At 48.1% G+C, this 23,691-nt stretch overlaps 1 protein-coding gene across 1 annotated transcript in view; it reads right to left on the bottom strand.

Annotated features, from left to right (window-relative positions):
- Positions 1-23,459, bottom strand: part of SLC6A1 (solute carrier family 6 member 1) — a 68,296-nt gene extending 44,837 nt beyond the window's left edge. Inside the window, exon 1 of the mRNA XM_050979214.1 lies at positions 23,365-23,459. The gene's annotated coding sequence lies outside the window, so the exon portion shown is untranslated. The remainder of the gene's footprint in view (positions 1-23,364) is intronic.
- Positions 23,460-23,691: the final 232 nt, after the last annotated feature.

The following is a 23,691-nucleotide window of genomic DNA, read 5'->3' as shown; positions in this document are numbered from 1 at the left end:
ATGACATTTGGATGCTGCTCACTGCTAATGTGCCTCCTGGGCCTTGCAGAGTCCTGCTCCATCGGCCTTCAGAAAGCCAGAGGTCAAATTCACATAGAATAATCTGAAAACTTGCTCGTGTTTGAACATTCCCTGCTTCCTGCTGAAAACATTCTCCGGGAACTTTCTGGAACAAAGGTGTTCTCACAGAGCTGAGCAGCCCCTCACTGCCCCCCACACTCCTGTGCCTCCTCTGGCATTCCCCATTTCTGCCCCTAGTCCCATCCCACCCTATTCCCTTTGCAGAGACCCTGGAGCAGTGTTTTCCCAGTGCTTTTCCCATCACTCCCAGATCTCACCCAGCCAATCCCCAAGGCTCTGTTTGGCCCCTGCTGCTCCCCAGCCCAGCTCTCCCCTCTGCAGCTCAGCCCCTGCCTCCTGCTGAGGGAACAGCCAGGAGTTTGGATCTGCACAGCCCCAAAGAGCTCAAGGCCATCCCTGACACCCACAACAGCCCAGGGATGAGCGTGGAGCAGTTCCAGCTGTTTGCACTGTAACCCATGGCTGCTCAGTTGAGGACAACCTTGGAACCACATCTGGTCCCAATTACCTCTGTCCTCCTGCAACCAGAGCTTCTTTTTTCCACACACAGTTTATCTGTGCTGCTTGGCAGCTCAGCTGGCTCCCCTTCCTCTCCTGAGGAACACAACCACACGCAGATGCTATTTATACAGCGGGCAAATGATTTCTGCAGCCACATTTCCCCAATAAAGCCAGCCTGGTGTCCCATCCCAAAGGTGGGAGTCATGATCTGTGACTGTGAAAGATGCCTTGGCACGTTCTGGAAAATAAATCCACAGTCCTGGCACAGAGCCAGCTTTGTAATTGCATTCTGTGGGCCTGTGGTAGCTCTTTCCTAACAAACAGCTGATGAATTCCACCCCAGAAGTGGCTGGGAGTCAGTCCCAGGTTCCAGGGAGCTGTTAAATCAAAGAACAAACTTCATCACGAGCACCACAATTATAAGCCTTATTTTATTTTTTTTTTCTCCCTCATGGATCTGTCCTTACAGGTATTTTTTATGCTCTTTTTCAGCTCCCACAACCCCTTCACAATAGCCTGGGCTCAGTAGAACCACAGGAGGAAATCTCTTCCTCACTTTGTGTTTGAAATGCTGGTCAGAAACCCGGGGGAATACAAATGGCACACGAAACCTCATTTCCCTCTCTCCCTACAGCAGCAGCTTGGGAGTGCTCAGTTGCTTCCCATTTAAAACTTTCCAAGCCTTGGCTGAAGGGAGAGTCCCACAGTGCCAAGTGCTGACAAACAGATCCAAAGGGGAGCAAGATGTGTTTAGGAATAATGAATTCAGGTTTATTTCCCCTTGCACCGGTTTTGTGAGGTGCATTGTTGTATTTGGGAACAAAAAAAATATTTTGTTTTGCAAAAAGCCAATTGCAAACCAGCTTTTTCTAGGTAAGGAAAAAAAAACCCCTCCACACATGGAAACTGCTACAGAAATCCCCACAAATGCCAAATGTCTTTCTATCCAACGTCTCAGGGTTCCTTTAATTCATGCAATTTGAAAATGAGCACAACATGCTATCACTTCAAAAACCCAGAAACCCAAGCCCAGCATTCTTAGAGGCACCACATTTATTGCACACCCAGGGAATATCCTTGCCCAGCTTATCAACGTCCACAAAAAGCCCCAAAAGTGGGAATTTTGTAGCCCAGCTCTGCCAGCTCAGCCAGAATGGGAAAGAGAAGAGGTGTCTGGAGCACCTCCCATTCTGTCACCACCCCCAGGCTGCACACTTGTCACAGTGCCATGTGCTGCCAGGTACCCAGCAAGTCCTTGCAGAGCAGAGAGCTGGATGCTCAGTAACCCTCCTGAACTAATTTTTCTCACTCCCTGGAAACAATTTTCTAGGCCATCTATCTGGGAATGTCACCTTCCTAATGGGAAGAATTAACTGCTGCCTCCTCGAGCTCCTGGAGAACACAGCTGAGCTTTCCTTTCCTTTTTATTAACAATCTACAGCACTGCTGGCACAGGAAAAATGTGTTTTATTCAAGGCTTTAATCAACACTTGATGAGAATTACGTGCTTTCCCTCTTTAAATGTAGTTCTGTGGCTTTATTTTTTTTTTTATTTCTCTTTATACTGACATGGATAAGTTTTGCTTTAAAGTGGTGAGATTCAAGGTAACACCCCAGAAGTTTAACACAGCTGAATAGCAGGAGGAAAACTTTGAGCCATGCTTCCATGAGAAACCTGCCAGGGAGGAGATGGTTCCATTATTGGAAATGTCTTCTTGTTTGCTTCACTAAAAAAAGGCAAAACATAAAAAAAAGCTGAGATGTTCCCAACAGGTTCAAAGTTTGACAGCAGCTGGGAGAGCCCCAGTGAGCACTGAACTTTTCTGGGTCCAGTGACTGGGAACACTGAGAGAAATACTCAAAACACGATCTTACTTCCATGAATTTTTAAAATAAAACTGAGAAGATCACATTCAGCACCAACATTTCTGAAAAAAAAATATGCTGAGCCTCATGCAAGACCACTGAGCAGCACTGCCCTGCTCATGCAGAGCTCCTGGAGGAGAGCTACAGGAATGGGGGGCAGAGGAGAAAATCCCCTTCCACTCCCTCCACTACCCCTGGATCTTGCTTGGGAAGAGAAGGAAGAAGGGAGCAGGCAGAATATGAGATATATTAGATATTTTAGCTATATTAGCTATAATTTATGCGTTCCTTACCTGCCACAGAGAATCCCAAGGCAGCTCCTCATTCACAGGACACCAAACCACCTCTCTGCCCCATCAACAGAGAGCTCCCAGAGCCCTGCACTGACTCCTTTTCCAAATGATTGTTCCAGGATGTTCCCCAGGGGCTTGTCCAGCTCCTGAGCAGCAGCAGAGCTGTTTCCCCACAGCAGCCCTGGGCTCTGGAAGGTTCCCTGCCCCTTTTGTCCCAGGATTTCAAGCTGGGAACACTGTGCTCTCACAGAGCTGCCTGCTTTCTAAAGGAGCTGAAAGTTCCTCAGGCTCTGGTCCCAGGAGTGCATTCACCCCTCTGGGCTGGGAGCCCTTCCCTCTCCCCTCGGGAGGTGTGAAAAATGCCTGGTTTATGAGTGGCTTTTTGCAAATATTCAAATGAATATTATATGTGTTCTGTTAGAAACTTGTGCTGTATTAATTTTCTCAAGCAGTGTGTTAAATCTAGTTTTAGGTTATAAATAATGTTAAAACAGAAACTCTGCTGTGTAGGATACTTTTTTTAAAGAAAGGACTGGCAGTGAGACAGCAGCCACAGGACACCTAAACCTTTCAGAGAAAGAGAATTTATTGCCCCGTTATCAGAAGAAAGGAACTTCTTCCTGCCTCGAAGGTGCCTTCAGGATTCAGAGGAAGAAGCTGGCACTGCCCAGACAGAATCCAGTGTTTGAATGGAATTTATGCACCGTGTATGAGATGTGTGAATGTGCAACAGGTTATTGTTTGGGAGGGTAAATCCTCTGTTAACCTGGGGCCTTTTTCAGACTTATTTTGCCCAGAAAGAGGTACCAGGACCATCCATAACTCTTTGTTTCTGTTGTCTCATACTGTCCTAAATCCCAATTCTCCAAATTATCATTACTCTAATTATACTGCTCTTTTTATAACCATTTTATTACTATTAGACTTTTAAAATTTCAAAAAGAAGCTATGGGCATTTTTCATAGGAGGGAAGTTCTGAAGGACTGGAAGCCAAATCCTGCTGCCATTGTTGGGGCTCTCAGAGGCCCCAGCCAGGGGGAGGCCCAGGGGCTCCTGCAGCCCCAGGAGCAGGAGCTGGGGGAACTGAGGCTCTTTTTGGGAATGCAGCATTCACCTGGGGAAGGGAAGTGTTCAAAAGGCTGAGGACTGTCCCAAAATGTGAAAAATGCCAATCGCTTGTTTTTAAAAGTTTAAAGTTTGATAGTAATAAAAGGGTTATAAAATAGTAATATAATTAGAGTAATAAACATTTGGACAATTAGGATTTAGGACAATATGAGACAACAGAAACAAAGAGTTATGGATGGTCCTGGTACCTCTTTCTGGGCAGCACAAGCCCAAAGAAGGCCCCAGGTTAACAGAGGATTTACCCTCCCAAACAATAACCTGTTGCACATTCACACATCTCATACACCGTGCATAAATTCCATTCAAACACTGGATTCTGTCTGGGCAGTGCCAGCTTCTTCCTCTGAACCCTGACAGCACCTTCGAGGCAGGAAGAAGTTCCTTTCTTCTGATAACGGGGCAATAAATTCTTTTTCTCTGAAAGGTTTAGGTGTCCTGTGGCTGCTGTCTCACTGCCAGTCCTTTCTTTATAAAAAGTATCTTACACAGCAGAGTTTCTATTTTAATATTATTTATAACCTAAAACTGTATTTAACACGCTGCTTAAGAGAATTAATACAGCATAAGTTTCTAACAGAACACATATAAGGTTCATTTGAATATTTGCAAACAGCCAATCATAAACCAGGCATTTTTCACACCAAGCAAGTCCTGACCTATATAAAGGATGGGTTTGTTTGCTGAGGCATGAGCAGATACCCCTGCTCTGCTCTAAGTGAGCAGGCCCAGTGCCAAAGCTATCAATGGGATTCTATCTGCTTCTGCTGCTGGGAAGTTCTGCTCTTTGCACAGCACTCACTGAGGTGTAAAATGAGCACTTAATGTTACTGCCTTGGACTCATTTCAAAAGCAATTGCTGCACCTGTTCATACCAAGGCACAAAGTTCTTTAATTTTTTTTACTGGAGCCCAGCAGGACAAAACCTGGATTGAAATAATAACACTATCTTTTATATGAATCCACATTTCTTCTCTCTTTACTAATCACCTCCTTTCCAAAAGGCATTTTGCCCAAAGAAGTCAAAATCAAAATCTGTTTCTGCCTATTAGACAATAAGCAATTCCTTGGCTCTGCAGAAGCACAGAAATCTTTCTGTATTGCACATACTGAGCTGGAACAACACATCCCAGCTCCTCTGGAGCTCCATCTTCCACGAATTAACCAGGCAAATGGGACTCCTCAAGAATAATGCACATTAGAGTTAACTCCACACCCTCTGAGGGCACTAAAATAACAGAACAAGTTGGATTTCTGCACAGAAGATCTCAGTTGTTATCAGCACGGCACAGATGGATTGGAGTTCTCCCCTGTGAGTGAGCTCTAAGCCAGTCTAAAGCAGCAGTGGAGCTGCTCCAGATACCCTGCCAGACTGCAGGGATGGTGCTCACGGGGGCTCTGGGAAGCTGTGAAGATCCTCAGCCTCCCCTGGGAGCCCGTGCTGCTTTGAAGGAAAATGGAATTTCACCAAAGGGAGAGGATTTTAACCTAAACAAACAAACAGCACCCCACGGTATAAAGTTATTACAGTAAGGAGAGAAATCTTCATTGCCCTGTAGCTACAAACATTTGTGTGCCTGCAGGGAACGGGGAAAGTGAGGGATGTGCAGAATTTATTGATTTATTGCCATTTGTCCACGAGCCAGCCAAATGCAGCCAAACCCACAGCGCTCCTGTGTGAGCCTCCAGAGGCTCTTCCCAAATTTTCTGTCAGGTGCATCGTGAGTTTTGGAGATGTCCATCCCCTCTAAAGGTGGCCCAGAGACCCTGGGGGTAGCCAGACCCTTGGAGGCAGCTGCTGTGGATGAAGCTTTCCATCAGGGAAGGCAGAATAAATGCTCCTGCCTTTACTTATTTATTTATTCCTTTATCAATAGAGCAAATAGGCTCCAAATGCTGTTTCTTCCTGGTGTAAACATTGGCTGAAGTGCCTCCCACCAGCAGAGGCTGCGTTCAGATATCTCCAGTTTTGCACTCCCATCATTGCCATCTTCAAACCACAGGGCCTTTCTGTTTGGTTACCAACACAAGAACCAAAATCTCCCAAAAACCCTGAAGGGATAACAACACTCAGGGCAAAGCTGGCACGTGGCTTAAGGAGGCAAAACCTTGTGACCCTTCAGCAGGGCCAATGGTATTTGCACATTTTGATAGCATTCTGTTTCTTCAGGTTTGTTCAGGATGAGAGAACTTGTGCAAAATTCCCAGCAATTCACTGCCTGCCTCAGTGAGGAAGCCAAGTTGGGTTCTCTTGAGCTCGGGAAGCACTGGTGGGTATCAAGTGGTAAAATTAAATACAAAAAAACCAGTGGGAGCATTATTGTTTTAAAACATGGTATGGACAATGGGAATATCACCTAGGAAATACTTATATGTAATTCAGAATGTGCTGATCAAAGATCACCACTGGATTATATTAAAGAGAATGTTTCAGAAGTACACACGCGTGCATTTCAGTGGGATGGAGGTGTCTGTCTTCCTTAGATCCTCAGAAAAATTAAAAAACCCTATGCTGGCTGATTAATGCCTAGTTTGGGTCGGAAATACCAGGTTTGATTATGTTTTGGTCTAATGGTCAGCCCAGACTAGGGAGGGAAAGACGTGGATGGGGGCAGGAGAGGGGTTACAGCTGCCAAACACAACCACAGATGGCAACACCATTTTTAAGACCCACAGGACCAGAGCTTGAAGAAATTTCCATTTTTGAGCATGCCAAGAAATTCCCATTTCTGGGAGTGCCAAGAAATTCCCATTTATGGGAGTGACAAGAAATTCCCGTTTCTGGGATTACCAAGAAATTCCCATTTCTGGGATTGCCAAGAAATTCCCCAATTTCTGGGATTGCCAAGAAATTCCCATTTCTGGGAGTGCCAAGAAATTCCCATTTCTGGGAGTACCAAGAAATTCCCATTTATGGGAGTGACAAGAAATTCCCATTTCTGGGAGTTTCGATGCCAAGAAATTCACCATTTCTGGGAGTGCCAAGAAATTCCCATTTCTGGGATTGCCAAGAAATTCCCATTTATGGGATTGCCAAGAAATTCCCATTTCTGGGAGTGCCAAGAAATTCCCATTTCTGGGAGTGCCAAGAAATTCCCATTTCTGGGAGTGCCAAGAAATTCCCGTTTCTGTGAGTGCCACGAAATTCCCATTTCTGGGAGTGCCAAGAAATTCCCGTTTCTGGGAGTGCCAAGAAATTCCCATTTCTGGGATTGCCAAGAAATTCCCATTTCTGGGAGTGCCAAGAAATTCCCATTTCTGGGAGTGCCAAGAAATTCCCATTTCTGGGAGTGCCAAGAAATTCCCATTTCTGGGAGTGCCAATAAATTCCCATTTCTGGGAGTGCCAAGAAATTCCCGTTTCTGGGAGTGCTCCCCACAGGCCAGCTCTGCACCTTGTGTAAGCCAGCTCCTGAGCCCCAGCCCTGTGTGTGACTCTCCCAGCACCCCGTTTTTGTGGTGCACCCCCAGTGCTTTCAGCAGCTCCGTGCAGGGCTGATGACAAAGTGCCAGCTCCCAGCTCCCCTTGAAGATGCCCCTCCCTGGGAAGGTGCCAGTCTGAGGTCCCAGGAGCCCAGGCACGCTGCTGCTCGTGTTCTAGCACATGTCAGGAGCTAGGAACAACAGCCTGGAGGGTGCCTCCCCCCTCCTCTCCTGTAAACAAAGGAACTCTTGATTGCTGGAGTGTCAGAGCTCGCAGGAAAGCTGTGAATCCTGGCTGCTGCATGGCACGGAGAACTCCTGCTCCTGCTAACACAGCTCCTGCAAACAAACCCTGCTGCTGCTGCTGCTGCTGGAGGCATTCACCTGCAGGGCACTTCAGGCACCCTCACACTCAATCCATCCTGGGTATTTCAGATCCCAGGGATGGAATTCCACTCTGCTTTTAAGGGAGATGCCACCATTGCACAAACAAAACACAGAGCTTTGGTTTAAATCGGGTGGAGGTTATTTAAATTTGCTGTTCCAGAACTGGAAGCATTTTGTGGGAGCAGTGATGACATTAAGTAGCTGGGACTGAATTAAAACTGCAAGGAGAATAAATGGAAGCAGCATTCTTTTCTGATTCCCATCCTCCAGAGAGAACAATGACCAATTCTGCCTTCCTGAGGAAAATAAGGACCCTCCCACACAAAAAGTCACAGCAGCCCAGCTGCCACCCAGTCCACATTTTCTGCTCCCCATCACCATCCAAAAGCACAGAACTGCATTGTCCACTGCTGGAAGGGTACCCAGGCCAGTGCAGCTATGGCTTTCTGCAAAGACCCCAGTTCTCCCTCTCCTCCAGCTGCCCAAATTCCACTCCAAGAACTTCCTCTCCTTTCCAGCAACTGTGTGCAAAGCCTCCATCTCGAAGGCAGGAGAAATAAAACTGCTGTGCAACAAACATCCCAGCACAGGACAGGGATTAGAACAACCCCTTGCCATCAATTCATGCACAAACACAGCAAAAGCCTTTAAAATAACAATAAACAGACCAAGCAGTGTGATCCTAACCAGCCCAAGGCAGCAGCAAAGCCAAGGGGATGTGGCAGATCCACAGCCTGGCTTCCCACAGAAGCCATCCCAGAAAATCATGGCTAACACCAGCCCAGCAGAACGGATGGCACCCCTGGAAATGTCCCTGCAGCAGCCCTGCTCTGCAGGAGTGCATGAATCCAGCCCTGCTGGCAGAAGGAGCTGCACACAGACTCTTCTTTTGCTTTCACACACAAGGCAGGCTGCCCCACGGGCCAGGTGCTGAGCAGAGAAATCTCTCGTGTCCCAGAGCTGCTTCTTCAACAGCAATTCTTGGGGGTTTTGCTCTTGGCCTGCTTTGTTTGGGGTTTTTCAGGTGGTTGAAGCATTCTGCACAATTTCTTTTTTTCCCTTGTTTATGCTCCTAATCCAGAAGCAAGCACTGAGCAGGCTGAGGTGTCCCAAACTGAGGTTGTTCCCTGCTGCTCTTCCAACTCTTCAGCTGCAAACTCTTCTCTTGGACCCAGCTCCCAAACCCTGCCCCTGCTGGGGAGGGATGGAGTAAGTGCAGCAGAACTTCTTGTTACCAAAAGTTACCAGAGCAAGTGGAATGAAATGGTGGATGAGGGCAAAAAATGGCCCAGCTTTGGCTCCTTGGCCATTCTTTCATCCCAAAGGATGCAAGAAGGAGCAACTGCTCCTTCAGGAGCCAGCAGCAAATATTTCTGCACTGCTGCTGCTGTCAAGAGCCCCCTGTGAGCAGCCAGGGCAGGCAGAGAGGGTGGCCTTGATGGTTCCCATCTGCTTCCCATGGAGGATGATCCTGAGCTCCCTCACTGGGGCCAGTCCTGGGCTGAGTTAATGATTTCTGTGTGCTCCTGTCCCTGAGGGAAGTGCCACTGACACACCTCTGGGCACTTACAGCAATCTTCCCTCAGTCTGCACACCTTGGTCACCGCCAGGGAGAAACCTGCCCAGAACCTGCCCAGAAACCTGCCCTGAACCTGCCCAGAAACCTGCCCAGAACCTGCCCAGAACCTGCCCAGAACCTGCCCTGAACCTGCCCAGAACCTGCCCAGAAACCTGCCCCAGAAACCTGCCCTGAACCTGCCCAGAACCTGCCCAGAAACCTGCCCAGAAACCTGCCCAGAACCTGCCCAGAACCTGCCAAGAACCTGCCCAGAAACCTGCCCAGAAACCTGCCCAGAACCTGCCCGAACCTCCATAAACCTGCCCGAACTGCCCTGAACCGGCCAAGAACCTGCCCAGAACCTGCCCAGAAACCTGCCCAGAAACCTGCCCAGAACCTGCCCAGAAACTGCCAAAAACCTGCCCAGAACCTGCCCTGAACCTGCCCAGAACCTGCCCAGAAACCTGCCCAGAACCTGCCCTGAACCTGCCAAGAACCTGGCCAGAACCTGCCCAGAAACCTGCCCAGAAACCTGCCCAGAACCTGCCCAGAAACCTGCCCAGAACCTGCCCAGAACCTGCCCAGAACCTGCTCGGAACCTGCCCGGAACCTGCCCAGAACCTGCCCAGAACCTGCCCAGAACCTGCCCAGAACCTGCCCAGAACCTGCCCACTTTTATTCTGCTTGCTCCACTCTCTGTTTGTCCTCACCAGTGTGGTTTTCAGATTGTCTGCATGGATGGAGGAAGCAGCTAATTTTGACATGATGTTAATCCTCACAATAGGCTCTGGGGATTAAAATGAAGCTGCACAAGCTTTGGAGGGAGTCAGAATACAAAGAATTCCATACCACATCTGTAAAAAGGCAGATTATTGCCCTGCCCCTCCATCTCACCTCTGACATCAGCACCTCCACAAATGAAAATAATTCACCTGTGGCCACAACACACCTGGAGTTTAACCACCTGCTACTCACATATTTACCTGCCATGCCTCAGGCACCTCTCAGCAATCCTTTTTTTAAGCTCTTGAAGCAAATCCCAACACGAGCAGCTCTGTTCTTGCCATGCAGCTCTGTGAGGTTTTCTACAAGTTCAGAAATAGCGGCCAAATGAAAATGTAGCGGTGTCATGACAGGCAAAAACAATCTCTGGAGGGGTTTGCTCAGCAAGCGTGTGTTCCTTGAAATAAAACAGCTTTTGTGTTGCTCAGAAGACAAGGCAGCAAGTTCTTAGACAAAGAACAAAAGAAACTAAATGGGGTTGCCTTTCTACCACTGTCAGAGCTGGCACAGATGTGAGCTGAACATAATAGCGTGCGTGGTTTTTTTTTTTAAATAGACTTTAAAAAAAATGATCCAGGAAATTTTGGGATCTATTTAAAGGCCCATGTAAGCATTTTCCAGGTGCATATTTGTCCACTTTGGCTAAGATATACAAGCTCCTGTAAAATAAAAGACATTCTTGGGGAATTTTCATTTAAACCATCCCTGTCCCCAAGATATTTCCTCCATCAGCTAGCCTTGTATTTTTATGGAATCTGCATAAAGGCAGGAGCAGGCTCTCGTGCTGCAGCTCCATTTTCAGTATGGAAATGTCTGAAGCTCTAATAAATCCCAGCAGTCACAGCTCAGCTCCCTCCTGGGGGAGGAATCACACGGAGGCAGATCCAGATGTCCCACGGCCTCTCCGGATTGCTCCCCAACGATGTCCTTGAGCACCTGCACTTCTTTATTACTTCCATCAAACCCAATTTCCACTGGGACCACCCCAGCAGTTGATCATCACTCTATAAACCTGCCAAGTGCCTTGGAGACCCCTGGCAACAGCTTTGTCACTCCAGAGCCTCCTTGGAAACTCTCGTTGTGCAGAAGCAGAACCGTCCTGGCTCTCGGGGAGATTGAGACCCTCGGGGTGCCTGAATGCCAGTGTGGGAGGACAAGCTGCCCCACAGCCCTGCCCGTGGCTGGCAGGCACAGCCACTGGGAAAAACACCCATCACTTGTTCCTGAAATTTTAAAGGTTGAATAGTAGTAAAAGGGTTATAAAAAGAGCAATATAATTAGAGTAATAAACATTTGGAGAGTTGGGATTTAGGACAATATGAGACAACAGAAACAAAGAGTTATGGATGGTCCTGGTACCTCTTTCTGGGCAAAATAAGTCTGAAAAAGGCCCCAGGTTAACAGAGGATTTACCCTCCCAAACAATAACCTGTTGCACATTCACACATCTCATACACGGTGCATAAATTCCATTCAAACACTGGATTCTGTCTGGGCAGTGCCAGCTTCTTCCTCTGAATCCTGACAGCACCTTCGAGGCAGGAAGAAGTTCCTTTCTTCTGATAAAGAAGCAATAAATTCTCTTTCTCTGAAAGGTTTAGGTGTCCTGTGGCTGCTGTCTCACTGCCAGTCCTTTCTTAAAAAAAAGTCTCTTACACAGCACAGTTTCTATTTCAACATTTTTTATAACCTAAAACTATATTTAACACACTACTTAAGAGAATTAATACAGTATAACTTTCTAACACAACACATATAATATTCATTTTAATATTTGCAAAAAGCCAATCATAAAATACCTATTCTTCACAGCCACCCATCCCCTCTTCCAGCCAGCCGTGAGGATGGAATCCTACCACGTCTCCATGCCAAGCTGCCTCCTCTGGAAGGCTGCTGGGAGCACTTCAAGGGGGAATTCTGAGTGATCAACTACAGCCAGCCCCCTTTGGTGGTGGTTGGGATGCAGCAAAACCCTCCCTGTGCTCCTCAGGGCAGGGGCCAGGATGCCAGGGCAGATTCTCCAGCAGGGTGAACTCCTCTTGGTTTACTCAAACCCTTTCCAAGGTGCACACTTGGCTCCCTTCCCTGCTGTTTTCCCCAGAAATATTCCTTCTTGTTCCCCTCTCCACAGCACAGCTGGTCATTGGGACAGTTCTGTGCTCCAGCCAGCAAGCAGAGCTCCTGTGGGTTTGGGGAGGGGGCAGCAGCCACATTTTTTCTCACCTCTGCTCTCCTAAGGCTTGGGCAGCCGCAGGGAGGTAATTTGCTTTATAATCCCAGTTTTAGTGCAGTGGCTCCCCAATTTAGCAGTGGCTCTCAGGTCAGAGGAGTTCAGCCAAGAGAGGTCACCTGAGGGGCCAGGTGGGGTCAGGTGAGCATTTTGGGTGGTTTGCCATGGAACAGCACCATCTGCCTCTCACGAGGCTTTGGGATTTATCCCCTCAAAGTCTACTTTGTCAGAAAAGTGGCAGCTGAGAAGATATCACAGTGTAAACACAGCCCCTGGTTTATCAAGTTTAGCACCATTTTGGTACGGGAAATTCCTGGGTGCAGAGCAGAGGCTGTCAGACATCACCACCATAAAACCCCATAAAACCCCACAAAACCCCATAAAACCCCACAAAACCCCTTAGAACCCCACAAACCCCCCCCCAGACACGCAGCCAGGCTGCTGTGTGTGGTTGTAGACATTCCTGCTCACCCCCGTATTTAAAGCTGAGCTTTCTTCCAGATGCTGCTTGCCCAGGACTAGCCCAGACAGCCCAAGAGCCAAGGAGTGACACTCGAAGGCTGTGCCACTGCTGCAGGCTGGCTCAGAGGGACATTGTCACCTCGTTATGGTGACAAACCCCTCCCAGCTGGGTGCACAGCACCGGCCAGAGCAGAAGCTCCAGCTGACATTCAGTCTGTTCACTTGGACCTGATCTGAAGAACTCCATGGCCCCAGAAATCATCCTAACCACGGCCAGGGGAGGGCAGGAGAGGGGGGAACGTGGAGTACCCACACACAAATGGTGCTGGGGAGTGGATTTGTGCATTTCCAGGCAAAGCTGATCCCTGGCAGCGGGCAGAAATCCCAATCCTGCTGTGCACAGCAGCTGCACCTGGAGGGATGGGTCACAGGGCATGGGAGGCTTCACTCAGGCAGGAGTCTTGCTGATATCTAAAGCCATGCCTAATGTCCAACTCCATTAATTAGTTCACCCCCTAAATCCAAAAGAGATTTTGTTTCTAAAAAAGACCAAGATTTTCACCTGCAAAATTATTACATAAACTCAGAAAACATTAAAGCACTACAGAAAAAAAAACCCCAAAAATCCCAACCAACCAAAAAAAAAACAAACCCTTAATGGCTTTAATTAAACATACCAAAGTCCCCTAGAGTGTTTAGTGCTCTGATAAATAACTTTTGGTACATTACAGGGCAGGTTATGAAAAGATGTCTTAAATGACACCTCAGTTTATCCTGGCTGTACAAAACCCCCAGAAATCCAGAGGAGCTGATCCCGTACGCTCAGGTTTTGGAATTGGCAATAAAACTGGGAGTTCTGCTGGGATGTGGTGGCAGGATTTAAAGCCAAAACCAGCAGGAGAGAATAAACTGAGTGGCTCTCTGAGCACCACATTGGACATGACCTGTGTGAAGAACAAAGTCACAGGAACCTGCAAATCGTGCCCAGAGGGCACAACAGCCTCGAGTTTCTAAATCTGTCCTCCCAGACACATTTCTGACAAATAACACCTCAGATATTCTTAAAGTTCACCATCTCTGCCTCAAGATCAGCCTCTCATTAGAGCTGCCACAGAAATCCACATTTCCTAGCGGTCCAGTACTTTTAAGTCTGACCCAGACAACACCAGGAGGTCCAAAGAGCACAAGGCAGCCATGAAAGAATTCAGATCATTTCCCAGAACCTGCTGAGGTCCATAATTACACAACACTTCCTCTAAGAGGTGGCCAGGTGCCAGCAATCCTGCTGAAGGTAAACCAGGGTTTGTGGCATCACCCTTCCTGGAGGGGGAAACATGAGGAGGACAGGAGTTTAATTTGCATCCCCTCACCTGCACGATCCTCCCGAGCAGCAGTGGCCCCAGCTGCCTCTTGCCAAGCACAGAAAGCACTGAGGGAGTTTGGCTGGTTTTGGTTACTGAGGATCTGGGCTAGAGGAGCAATAATTGGAGTTTCTTTGTCATTCCAGGAGCCAGAACTTTGGGCTGCAAAATTACAGCAGAACCAATCCTGCTTGGTTCGTTTTTATTCAAGAATCCCAACCTTGCCTGAAAAACAGGACCAAGTGTGATCCTGCTCACAGAGAATTCCTCCAAGTTGAAACCTTCATGTTTTACCTTGCCCCAAATAAAAACCTTCATGTTTTACCTTGCCCTAAATGAAAACCTTCATGTTTCACTTTCCCCAAATGAAAAACTTCATGTTTTACCTTGTCCCAAGTGAAAACCTTCATGTTTTACTTTCCTCAAGTTAAAACCCTCATGTTTTACCTTCCCCTAAATGAAAAACTTCATGTTTTACCTTGCCCCAAATGAAAACCTTCATGTTTTAATTTTCCCAAAGTTAAAACCTTCATGTTTTACCTTCCCCCAAGTTCAACCCTTCATTTTTTACCTTGCCCCCCAGCTTGGCGAAATGGCCAATACTGCCATAATAATAATAATGATAATGATGATGATGATGATGATGATGATAATAATAATAATAATAATAATAATAATAATAATAATATGATGATGATGATGATGATGATGATGATGATGATGATGATGATGATGATGATGTTTGGCTGCCAATGAGTTGATGTTCCTTATCCCCCAATTTTGCAGCTCTGCCACTAATCAGACTCGTCCTTGACGAGCTGGGACAAAAATGAACTTTTCAGTGCTACCCTGAATGGGTACAGAGGGGAACTGTGACACTGTGCAGGTGTCCAGGTGCCATCCATCACAAGAAACATTACACAGGTGAAAGTCCAGCTTCGGGGGTGTTTTATTGTCACTTTATGGCAGGGCACTGCCCTGGAGCACCTCAGTTCCAACTCTGCATTGACTCCAGCTCAACACCCGGGAGCTCCACAAGGAGAGGCTGTGACCCTGATAATTGTCCCCAGGAAGTCCTGCTCTTCCTTCTCCCATGCCATGGGAATCCAGCTCTGCTCAGAGGAGGAAGCTCTGCCTGGCCCCAGCCCAGCTGGTGAGCTGCTCTGCCCGGCCAGGTGGAACAGCCGGCACAAAGCCCAGCGCTCCCGAGGCATGCAGGAGAGCTCAAATCAATATTCAGCACAGATCCCTGCACCACAGCACTGCCATTATCTTGTGTGGCACATGCACTGTTCCCATGGCAACCAGCATCCTTCATCCTGCTCCATTCTTTGGGAGGTTTGAGGCTCTCAGAATCTCTGGTGCCCAAGCCAGGGCTCAGAGCTACTTTGTGCTAATCAGCCTCAAGAACAGACACAAGAAGCGAAGAAGAAAACGCAGCAAAGTCTGGTTTTTCTAATCTATCAGCAGCGTGGAAAGCAAGAAGTGGCCTGGGAAATCGAGTTCCAGCAGCTGAGGGAAGGGACTCTTATGTAACCACCTTCATCAGGCGAGGCTCACGTGCTGCAGATCCAGCCCAGCCTTTTATTGCCCCACACTGAGCAGCCTGCCCAGGCAGGATCTTCACCAGGAGCAGCTCTGGAAGAGCTGTTAGGAAATCAAATCTCCCTGCACATCTCTTGTGGCGTTAGTGCCTCTATCACTGATATCACACAGGTCTTTAGTTTGGAAAAGGGCTCAGCTTGTAAGCACCAGGAAAATAATTTGATTTTGACCTTTTTATGAGGTCTGCTATTAAAGTTTTAAAGGGCTGTTATCAAAATCTGTAATCTTTATAGTATAATCTATATTTGCTTGATATAAACTGTCCCTAGATGCCTTAAGCAAGCTCCATCAATAACACCATTCCTTTTTTCCTTTTTTTTTTTTTTGGGCATTTAAGCATTTCCACATCAAAGCATTACAGCAACCTCATTATGCTCTGCACAGCTTAATACAAAGTTCCTCTTAGTCACCAACCAGGGAATTTCAGGCAGAAAATAAATAACCTCATTTATTACAGAGACCCTTGAAAAATCATCCCTAAGTTGCCAGCCTGGGGTTTATCCCTGGGAAATGCACATGGGTCAGTAGGAACACACACAAATGCTTTGAAGTTGGAGGATTTGAAGGCTCCTAAAAAGAGATGCTGAAATAAATAAATAAATAAGGCACTATGCCAGAAAATGTCCTTACAAGTGACAAAGGAGACTGACAGGCTGCTGAATTAAGCCGAGCCTAAATTTGCTCGGCCCCTGTTGGGAAGAGCAGGGATTCTCTGAGCGTCCTGAGCAGCATCTCTGACAGCCACAGTCCCTGTCAGGGCAGCTCTGGGGGCTTCTGGAGGTGAGCAAGGTCAAACCCAAGGTCAGCCATGCCCCCTGGGGATGGAGGGAAGCAGCTCTGCCCCTCTCAGCACCCCATCCCTCCCGGAGCACCCAGGCAGCACCAAAGCCCCGTTTCCTGCTTTCTCGTGGGTTCAAAGTGTGCAGGAGCAGGGCTGGCTGAGCTGGGAGCCACCCTCCTTCCCCCCCAGCCCCAGAACGAGCATGCCAGCCCAGGCAGGGTGCAGGGGGGGTGCAGGCAGGCCCTGCTCCCCGGGCTGGAGAGCTGACACTGCACTCCAAGCAGAAGTGATACACACTGAAAGCCTCTGCAGAAAAGAGGACCCAAAAAAGCCCTTTTAGCCCCGGCTCCTGACTGGGTCAAGCATTGAGGGGAAGCAAGAGCAAGGTGGGAGGTCTGCAGCTGCTGCCAGGGGTGGTGTTGGGCGCAGGGCACAACCCCAGAGCCTCGTGCCCTGCTGATGCCCCCAGCCCAGGATGTGCCAGGCTGTGCCCTGCTGCCCAGCCCTGTGCACTGGCTGAGCCCAGCTCAGGACAGCAGAGCTGTCCACGATCCCCATGCAGGTTGGAGCTGCCATGAGATTTCAGTGGTTTCACCCTGGAGCTGCAGGCACGCTGCTCCTCAGCCCTGGGACAGGTTTGGAATTCTGCTCATGTTCGACACCCTGCCGAATCAATGGAATTAAATCCAGCCCATTTGTACCATTTAAGGCCACAGAGAAGCTTAACGTATTTAATCATATAGCTTCCTTCCATTAAGTAATTGGCCAAAGGAAAAGGCGTGGAATTTTCCATGCACACTTTCCCTTTGGAACGTGCATCACAAGCGTGCACGGCTCCATTTTTCCTGCTCGTGGGATGGAGAAACTCTGCTGATGACCCAGGAATGCTTAAACTGCTCTCCCTTTTTGCGTGCTCCAACCCAGGGGTGGCTGTTTCCTTCCAGGCTCTGTGTCACCCTCCTGTAAGTGACCAGCAAGGGATGCTAAAATGGGACTAAAATGGGATTGGGAGGTGAAGGGAGCAGCACATGCAGCTGAGGAAGATGACATTGTGTTACCCTGAAGCCCATCTGCTAAGGCAGAGAGGATCCAGCAGACAAGAGCAGCAGGATCCTTGAGGAATGATATCTTTTTTCAGAGATGTTCAAACCCCGTTCAAATAATCCCAGTTAATTTTAATTTTGGAAGGTTAGATAGTCCTCAGAATTTTCTCTAATTGCACATTCCTCAGAATAGACTCCTCTGGCTGCTCTGTAATCAAATCATAATTAAAGCATCTGTGTCGTTTTATCCATCCCTTCCTGCTATTTGTAACATTTACAGAAGGCAACAAAGATGCAGAATGCAAAATTTCCAGCGCCGAGGCTGGGCAGCAGCAGTGCAGCGATGGGGATTTGTGCTGCTGTGAGCTCCTGAGCACCTCCTCAGGCTCTCCTTGGCCTTTCCAAACAGCCGAGGAGGAGGAGAGCACCAAACACTGCCCCCCTGGCTGTGGCCACCACTGGAGGCTGGGTTTCATTCCTGGGATCCCTGTTTTTATCCAGCTGTGTTTCATTCCTGGGATCCCTGTTTTTATCCAGCTGTACAGGAGGCTGTGCTTCATTCCTGGGATCCCTGTTTTTATCCAGCTGTACAGGAGGCTGTGTTTCATTCCTGGGATCCCTGTTTTTATCCAGCTGCCTCCTTTCCTCCCAGCTCCTCTGGGCAAAGGAGGAGGGGCAGGCAGAGGGGCTGGAATTAGGGAGGGGTACACAGCAATATCACCTTGGCAGAAATGAGGATTTTCTCTCTGGGCACCGTGGCAGTTGTTAGATGAGTCTCCACTCACCCAGGAAAAAAGAGAGTCTCCAGATGAGTCTGCACTGCTTTCCAGGCAGGAAGAAAATCCCAGACCAAAGCAACCAACAGCAAAGTGCTTCCCTGGGCTTTATCACAGAACTCTGAGTAACTACTTCGTCACTGTCATATTTTCTGAAAATTCCCTTCACCAGGATTTTCTCCTGGGAGGCTGAGAGGCCTCAGAAAAGAATAAAACAATTCTTATCTGATTGCTGCTCCTGTGTTTGCTGCTCTGGAATGTGGTCTGGAGATCGCTTACCAACAGGTGAATGTTTGATTGGTTCCATGGGAATTGTTTTAACTTAATGACCAATCACAGCCAGCTGTGTCAGACTCTGAGGAGTCAGTCATGAGTTTTTATTATTCATTGTTGTTAAGCCTTCTGGTGTCTCCTCTCTCTTTCTTCAGTATAGATTTAGCATAGCATTATTTTAATATTATATAATATATTATCATAAAATAATAAATCAGCCTTCTGAGAACATGGAGTCAAATTCTCATCTCTCACCTCGCCCTGGGGACATCACAAACTCAGCACTAACTGGATTGTTGTTGGCACCCTTTGCCTTGCAGAGCATCACAGAAATCATATTTCAGAGAAGTATTTCCATAAACTTTTCACCCACTGCTGTGGAGTGGTGAGCAAACCTCTCTGGGAAAAGAGTTTGCACTTTGAGTTTGGCCTGCTTTACTTCAGAAAGACAGGGGGAAAAGAACCATAATTCCTCGCACAAGCAGAGTTCAGGCTCAGACAGGGATAATTTCCTTAGGAATTTGTAGTTTGCATTAAAAGGAATGCATTGATTGGTAAATGAAAGCATCTATTTTTCAAAAGAAAATCAAGTGATGCATTTATGTCCCACTAAATGGCTTTTTCTGCCACCTTAGATTTTAGTCTCGTTGCACAATTTTGTAACGCTGCAGAGTGAACCTCAGCTGGGCAGGCATCACTTGATAAACTCCTGATTACAACTGGTGTAAAAAGTACTGATTTCTCACTGAGTGCTTTTCATTGCAACATCGTTCTAGCGAGACGTTCCAATAATTGCTGTTTTGCACAGAAAAGATTCCATTTGCACAAAGGTTACTCTGAGCACTTCAGACTGAAATCAGCACCGAGTTTGCTCTCAGCATCACTTTCCTTTCAAAATATAATTTATAGATAAAGATCAACAGTGGAATCAGATCAACATTTTACACCTTAGGAATAATTTTTAAATAACTTCTATTTTTGGACAACGAATCCTTTCAGAACCCGCTTTGAATAGAAAAGAAATTTTGGAAAAATTAATACCTCCCTTTGCTTAATTTGAGTCTTAAATAGAATTTTCACAGCTACCATATCTGGGGTGATTTTATTCATTTTAGGGTTTTTTTTAATGTCATTGGGATTGGTGCAGATCCTTGGGATTGCTGCAGATCCTTGGGATGGGAGTGCTGCAGATCACTGGGATTGTTGCAGATGATTGGGATTGCTGCAGATTATTTGGATTATTAATTATTTTACTTCCTGATTTATAAGGAATAAATCCTGTCCACGTTCTGTCACTTTTCTCCATCAGTAAATATCCAGCTGCAGATGAACTCACTCATCACACTACACATTTCAAATATCCAGCTGCCAGTCTTGCCCTTATAAAGGCCCCCACAGGTGAAGCTGTTATTGATATCATTTTCCCCTTAAAGATCTACATTTGAGAAGCAGAAAAGTAAACCCAATAATCCACTTGGTGCCTGGTGCTATCCTCACACAGAGCTGAGGGGGGCTGGAACTCTGCCTCTGCTCACCCTGACAGGGCTGCAAGCAGGGGGACCAAACATCTCAGTCAGGCTCTGAAGCAGGTTGATTGTGGTTAGAAAACCTAAAGGTTGAATTTCTCATTGCTGTTGGCACAAGCAGAGGCTGAGCTGCCTGGTCCGAGCTCTGCAGGAGCTGAGCCCATGTGTGTGTGAGCTCTGTCCTGCTGTCAGCACGGCCCTGTCCCCCTCTGTCACCTGCTCAGAGAGCTCAGGGATGCTGCAGCATCACCCCTGCCCTGCCAGCTCGGGGGAGGTTCTGAGCAGCTCTGCTTTATGTAACCAAACGTGGCACCACATCCCAGGCACAGCCATGCAAATGTCACAGCTGACCCTCCAACGTGCACTTGCGAGGCACAGATTTGTCCCCAAGTCCAAACTCATTTCTCCTCTCCAACGTTCAAGGCAGGCACGAGTTAGAAGAGATCATGGTAAGTAGAAAATCCTAAGATAACTTGAAAAGAAATTGTCACCAAGGATTCTCTTCAGAGATGAGATTTTTTTTCCAAATCACTTGTTTCGTGGTTGAGTCATCCCAGAAAGAATCTAAAGCTTGTGGAAATTTGTCACTGCGTGTAGTACGAGGAGTGCAGAACTCTTGCAGATTATTTAGAAATTTCCCTTCTGCATCTGGAGCTTGGATTGCACTTACAGGGTGAACAGATTCAAACACACAGCCAAAAACATCTTCCCCCATCACCTTCCCACTCGTTCCCACTCCTCATGTTCAATTACTACTCTGTGAGACTTAACAGTGCCACCAACACTGCAGGACTAAAATCAGCAATCAGTGCCTTCAGTAAATACATTAACACCAACTCATCCTCACCAACAAATCATTGTTTACTTCTGCAATATGTTTTAGCAGCCCACGGTATTCATCAATCAAGGGAGGCTGGGCTGTGCAGCCTCTGAGTGCTCCGAGAGGGGCTCAGCTTTTCCCTTCACCAAACACAACCACACGCTCCACAAACAAATGGAAATTGCTTCCCTTTCTCCAAGGAAGGTTTGCACGCCTGAAAGATACACTGCCCTGTCTGGAATCTTTCAAACTCGCTGTCTGTGGGGAAATTCATGATCACAAAGCTATGGAGGAGGAAAACACCTAAAATTCACACAGACCACGCTCATCTGGACACACACGATGCAAACCAGCTGTGACAGCCAGCAGTCCCTGCTGATCATCAGCAAATGACACCGTTGTGCCTTTGACCTCAGAAGAAAGCAAACCCATCAATTCTGTGCACGTTCCATACTCTCTAAAGATTTAAAACTCTCTTCCAAGGAGTTCCCTGTGATGGCAGTGTTGCTGTTTAAAATCCTTCAAACTCACCAATTATGCTGCCTAATTAGAAAGAGAAATAAATTCTGAGCTGTCTTCAGAACCGTTCAATACCATTCTTAGCATGGCAACTCCTGACAGATTTCATGCATTTGCCATTAGAATTGCAATTTATTTTGGCAGCTGAAACAGCTCCTGTTTGCTCGGTGCCCCCTGCAGCACCTCCAGCGCTCCGACTCGCACACACCGAGTGACTTGATCCTCTCTGAAACCCGAGCCACTTTCACACCTGCACGCCAATTTAGCAAGTCCGAGGTTTAAATCACTGCCCTCCGTATCCGGAACTCCACATTTGAAACACAAGCTGCCAAGTTCCTCAGCTTTTGAAAGGAGCAGGAGCAGCCACTGTCCCTTTAATGTTCCACCTCGTCTCCAAAAGAAACGTCTTTTTACTAGAGCTCAGTGTGATTCATTGGAATTTGCCAGGCAGGTCAGGAAATCCCCTGAAGCAGAGGAAGAATATTAAAGAGATGGGACATGTATATCAAATCTCATTACTGTTCTCTTCTGAGAATCAATCAGGTGAAAGGATGTGATGATGTCATTATGACATCATTGACTTTGGGATTAGCAATTCAGAGCTACTTAGCAACCAAAGCTGTCCAATACAGAAGTAAGAGATCCAGTGGAAGATGTTATCATCTGACCCACTTACTGCCAGATAAATATTTGTCAACCCTGGCTTCGAGACTTTGTAAGAGATGCAAAAACTTACGAACAGCCTTGTTTCAAGGGCAGAATATTTGAAATAAAACATCTCCTCTGAACCTTTTCCCTTTATATCCAAGAGTATTCTTTACCCCATACCAGCTCATATCCGTGTTCCCTCTCAGTCATCTTCTCCCTCACCTTCCCATAAATCTAAACCCTAAAAATGCACAAAGGAAAACCTTCTGCTAAACAGACTTTATTATTTTAAGAACTACAAGCTCTATCAGAAACTCAAACCTCGTGTAGTTAAGGGAGACTAATATAATTGCATCAAAATGCGAGCTTAGAAAGCGTGCTTATTTCATTAAAGTAAGCTGAAAAGATCCAGTTGATGAGCTCCGGTATCCGTCAGAAATTCCAACCAAAATAAAAAGGAAAAAGCTTTGTGCATGAAAAAAGAATTGGTCACGCTACTTCAGTGGCTATTTCTGGGACCTGAAAGGGTTTGATGCCCGGAATCTATGGCTGACCTGATTTTCTTTAAAGTTCACCCGTCTCCGCTGAAAATACAGTTTTAAACGAGTTCTAAAGCAACCGAGCGAAGCTCTCCGATGCGCTGAAATTCTAACTAAAGCTTTAAATCCATTACCGACAAGGCAGAAGCGGAGCGCTGGGGCTGACACTTCGTGTCCCCGCAGCCGCGCTCCGCCACGGGCGAGCGGAGCATCGGGACGCCTTTGAGGAGCAAACGAAAGAAAATAAACCACTCCGCCTTCTGCAAAGAACTTTTATTATAGGGGCGAGGCCGCTCCAGCTTTCCTCGGCTCCGAGAGCCCCGCGCTGCCGGGAGCGCCAGCGGAGCCCCGGAGCCCGCAGCGCCGGCTCTGCCGCCCGCACGGAGCGCGCAGGGAGCGGCGGAGGCTCCGCGGAGCCCGGCACGGCTGCCCGAGCCCCGGAGCGCCGGCTCGGAGCCTCCCCGAGCTCCTGCAGCCGGCAACAGGCGGCAGCTGCCGGCCATCGCCGCTCCCCGCGGGGCTCCGCCGCCCTTCTAGGAGACAACGGCTCAGCCTCCATCCCCCGGGGGCTGCCGCGTCCCCCTCTGCGCCCCGACAGCATCCCCGCATCCCTCAGCATCCCTGTATCCCGCATCATCCCTGCATCCCTCAGCATCCCTGCATCCCGCAGCATCCCGCAGCATCCCTGCATCCCGCAGCATCCCTGGTGCGCGGGGCTCGGAGTTGGGGTCGCGCTGGACCCCGCGGTCACAGCGCACAGCCTACCTGCCGCCGAGGCCGAGGAGGAGGAAGAGGAGGAGGAGCAGGAGGAGGAAGAGGAGCTGGAGGTGCCGCTGCCGCCGCCGCCGCCCGTCCCGAGCCACCGGCGCTGCCCTCCCCGAGCGATATTAATGTTCATTTAAAGCTCGGCGCCCGCCGCTCCGCCGCGCCCTCCCCGCACGGGCTGGGGGCCGGGCCCGAACCGCCCCCGCCCGCCCCCGGACCGCCCCTCGGCACCGGCGGGTCCCCTCGGGGCTGGTGGATCCCCCTCGGGGCTGGTGGATCCCCCTCGGGGCTGATGGATCCCCCTCGGCACCGGCGGGTCCCCTCGGG

Source organism: Serinus canaria, chromosome 12 (genome assembly GCF_022539315.1).
Source record: "Serinus canaria isolate serCan28SL12 chromosome 12, serCan2020, whole genome shotgun sequence".
Classification (NCBI taxonomy): Eukaryota; Metazoa; Chordata; class Aves; order Passeriformes; family Fringillidae; genus Serinus; species Serinus canaria.
This window is presented reverse-complemented; position numbering and strand designations above follow the sequence as displayed.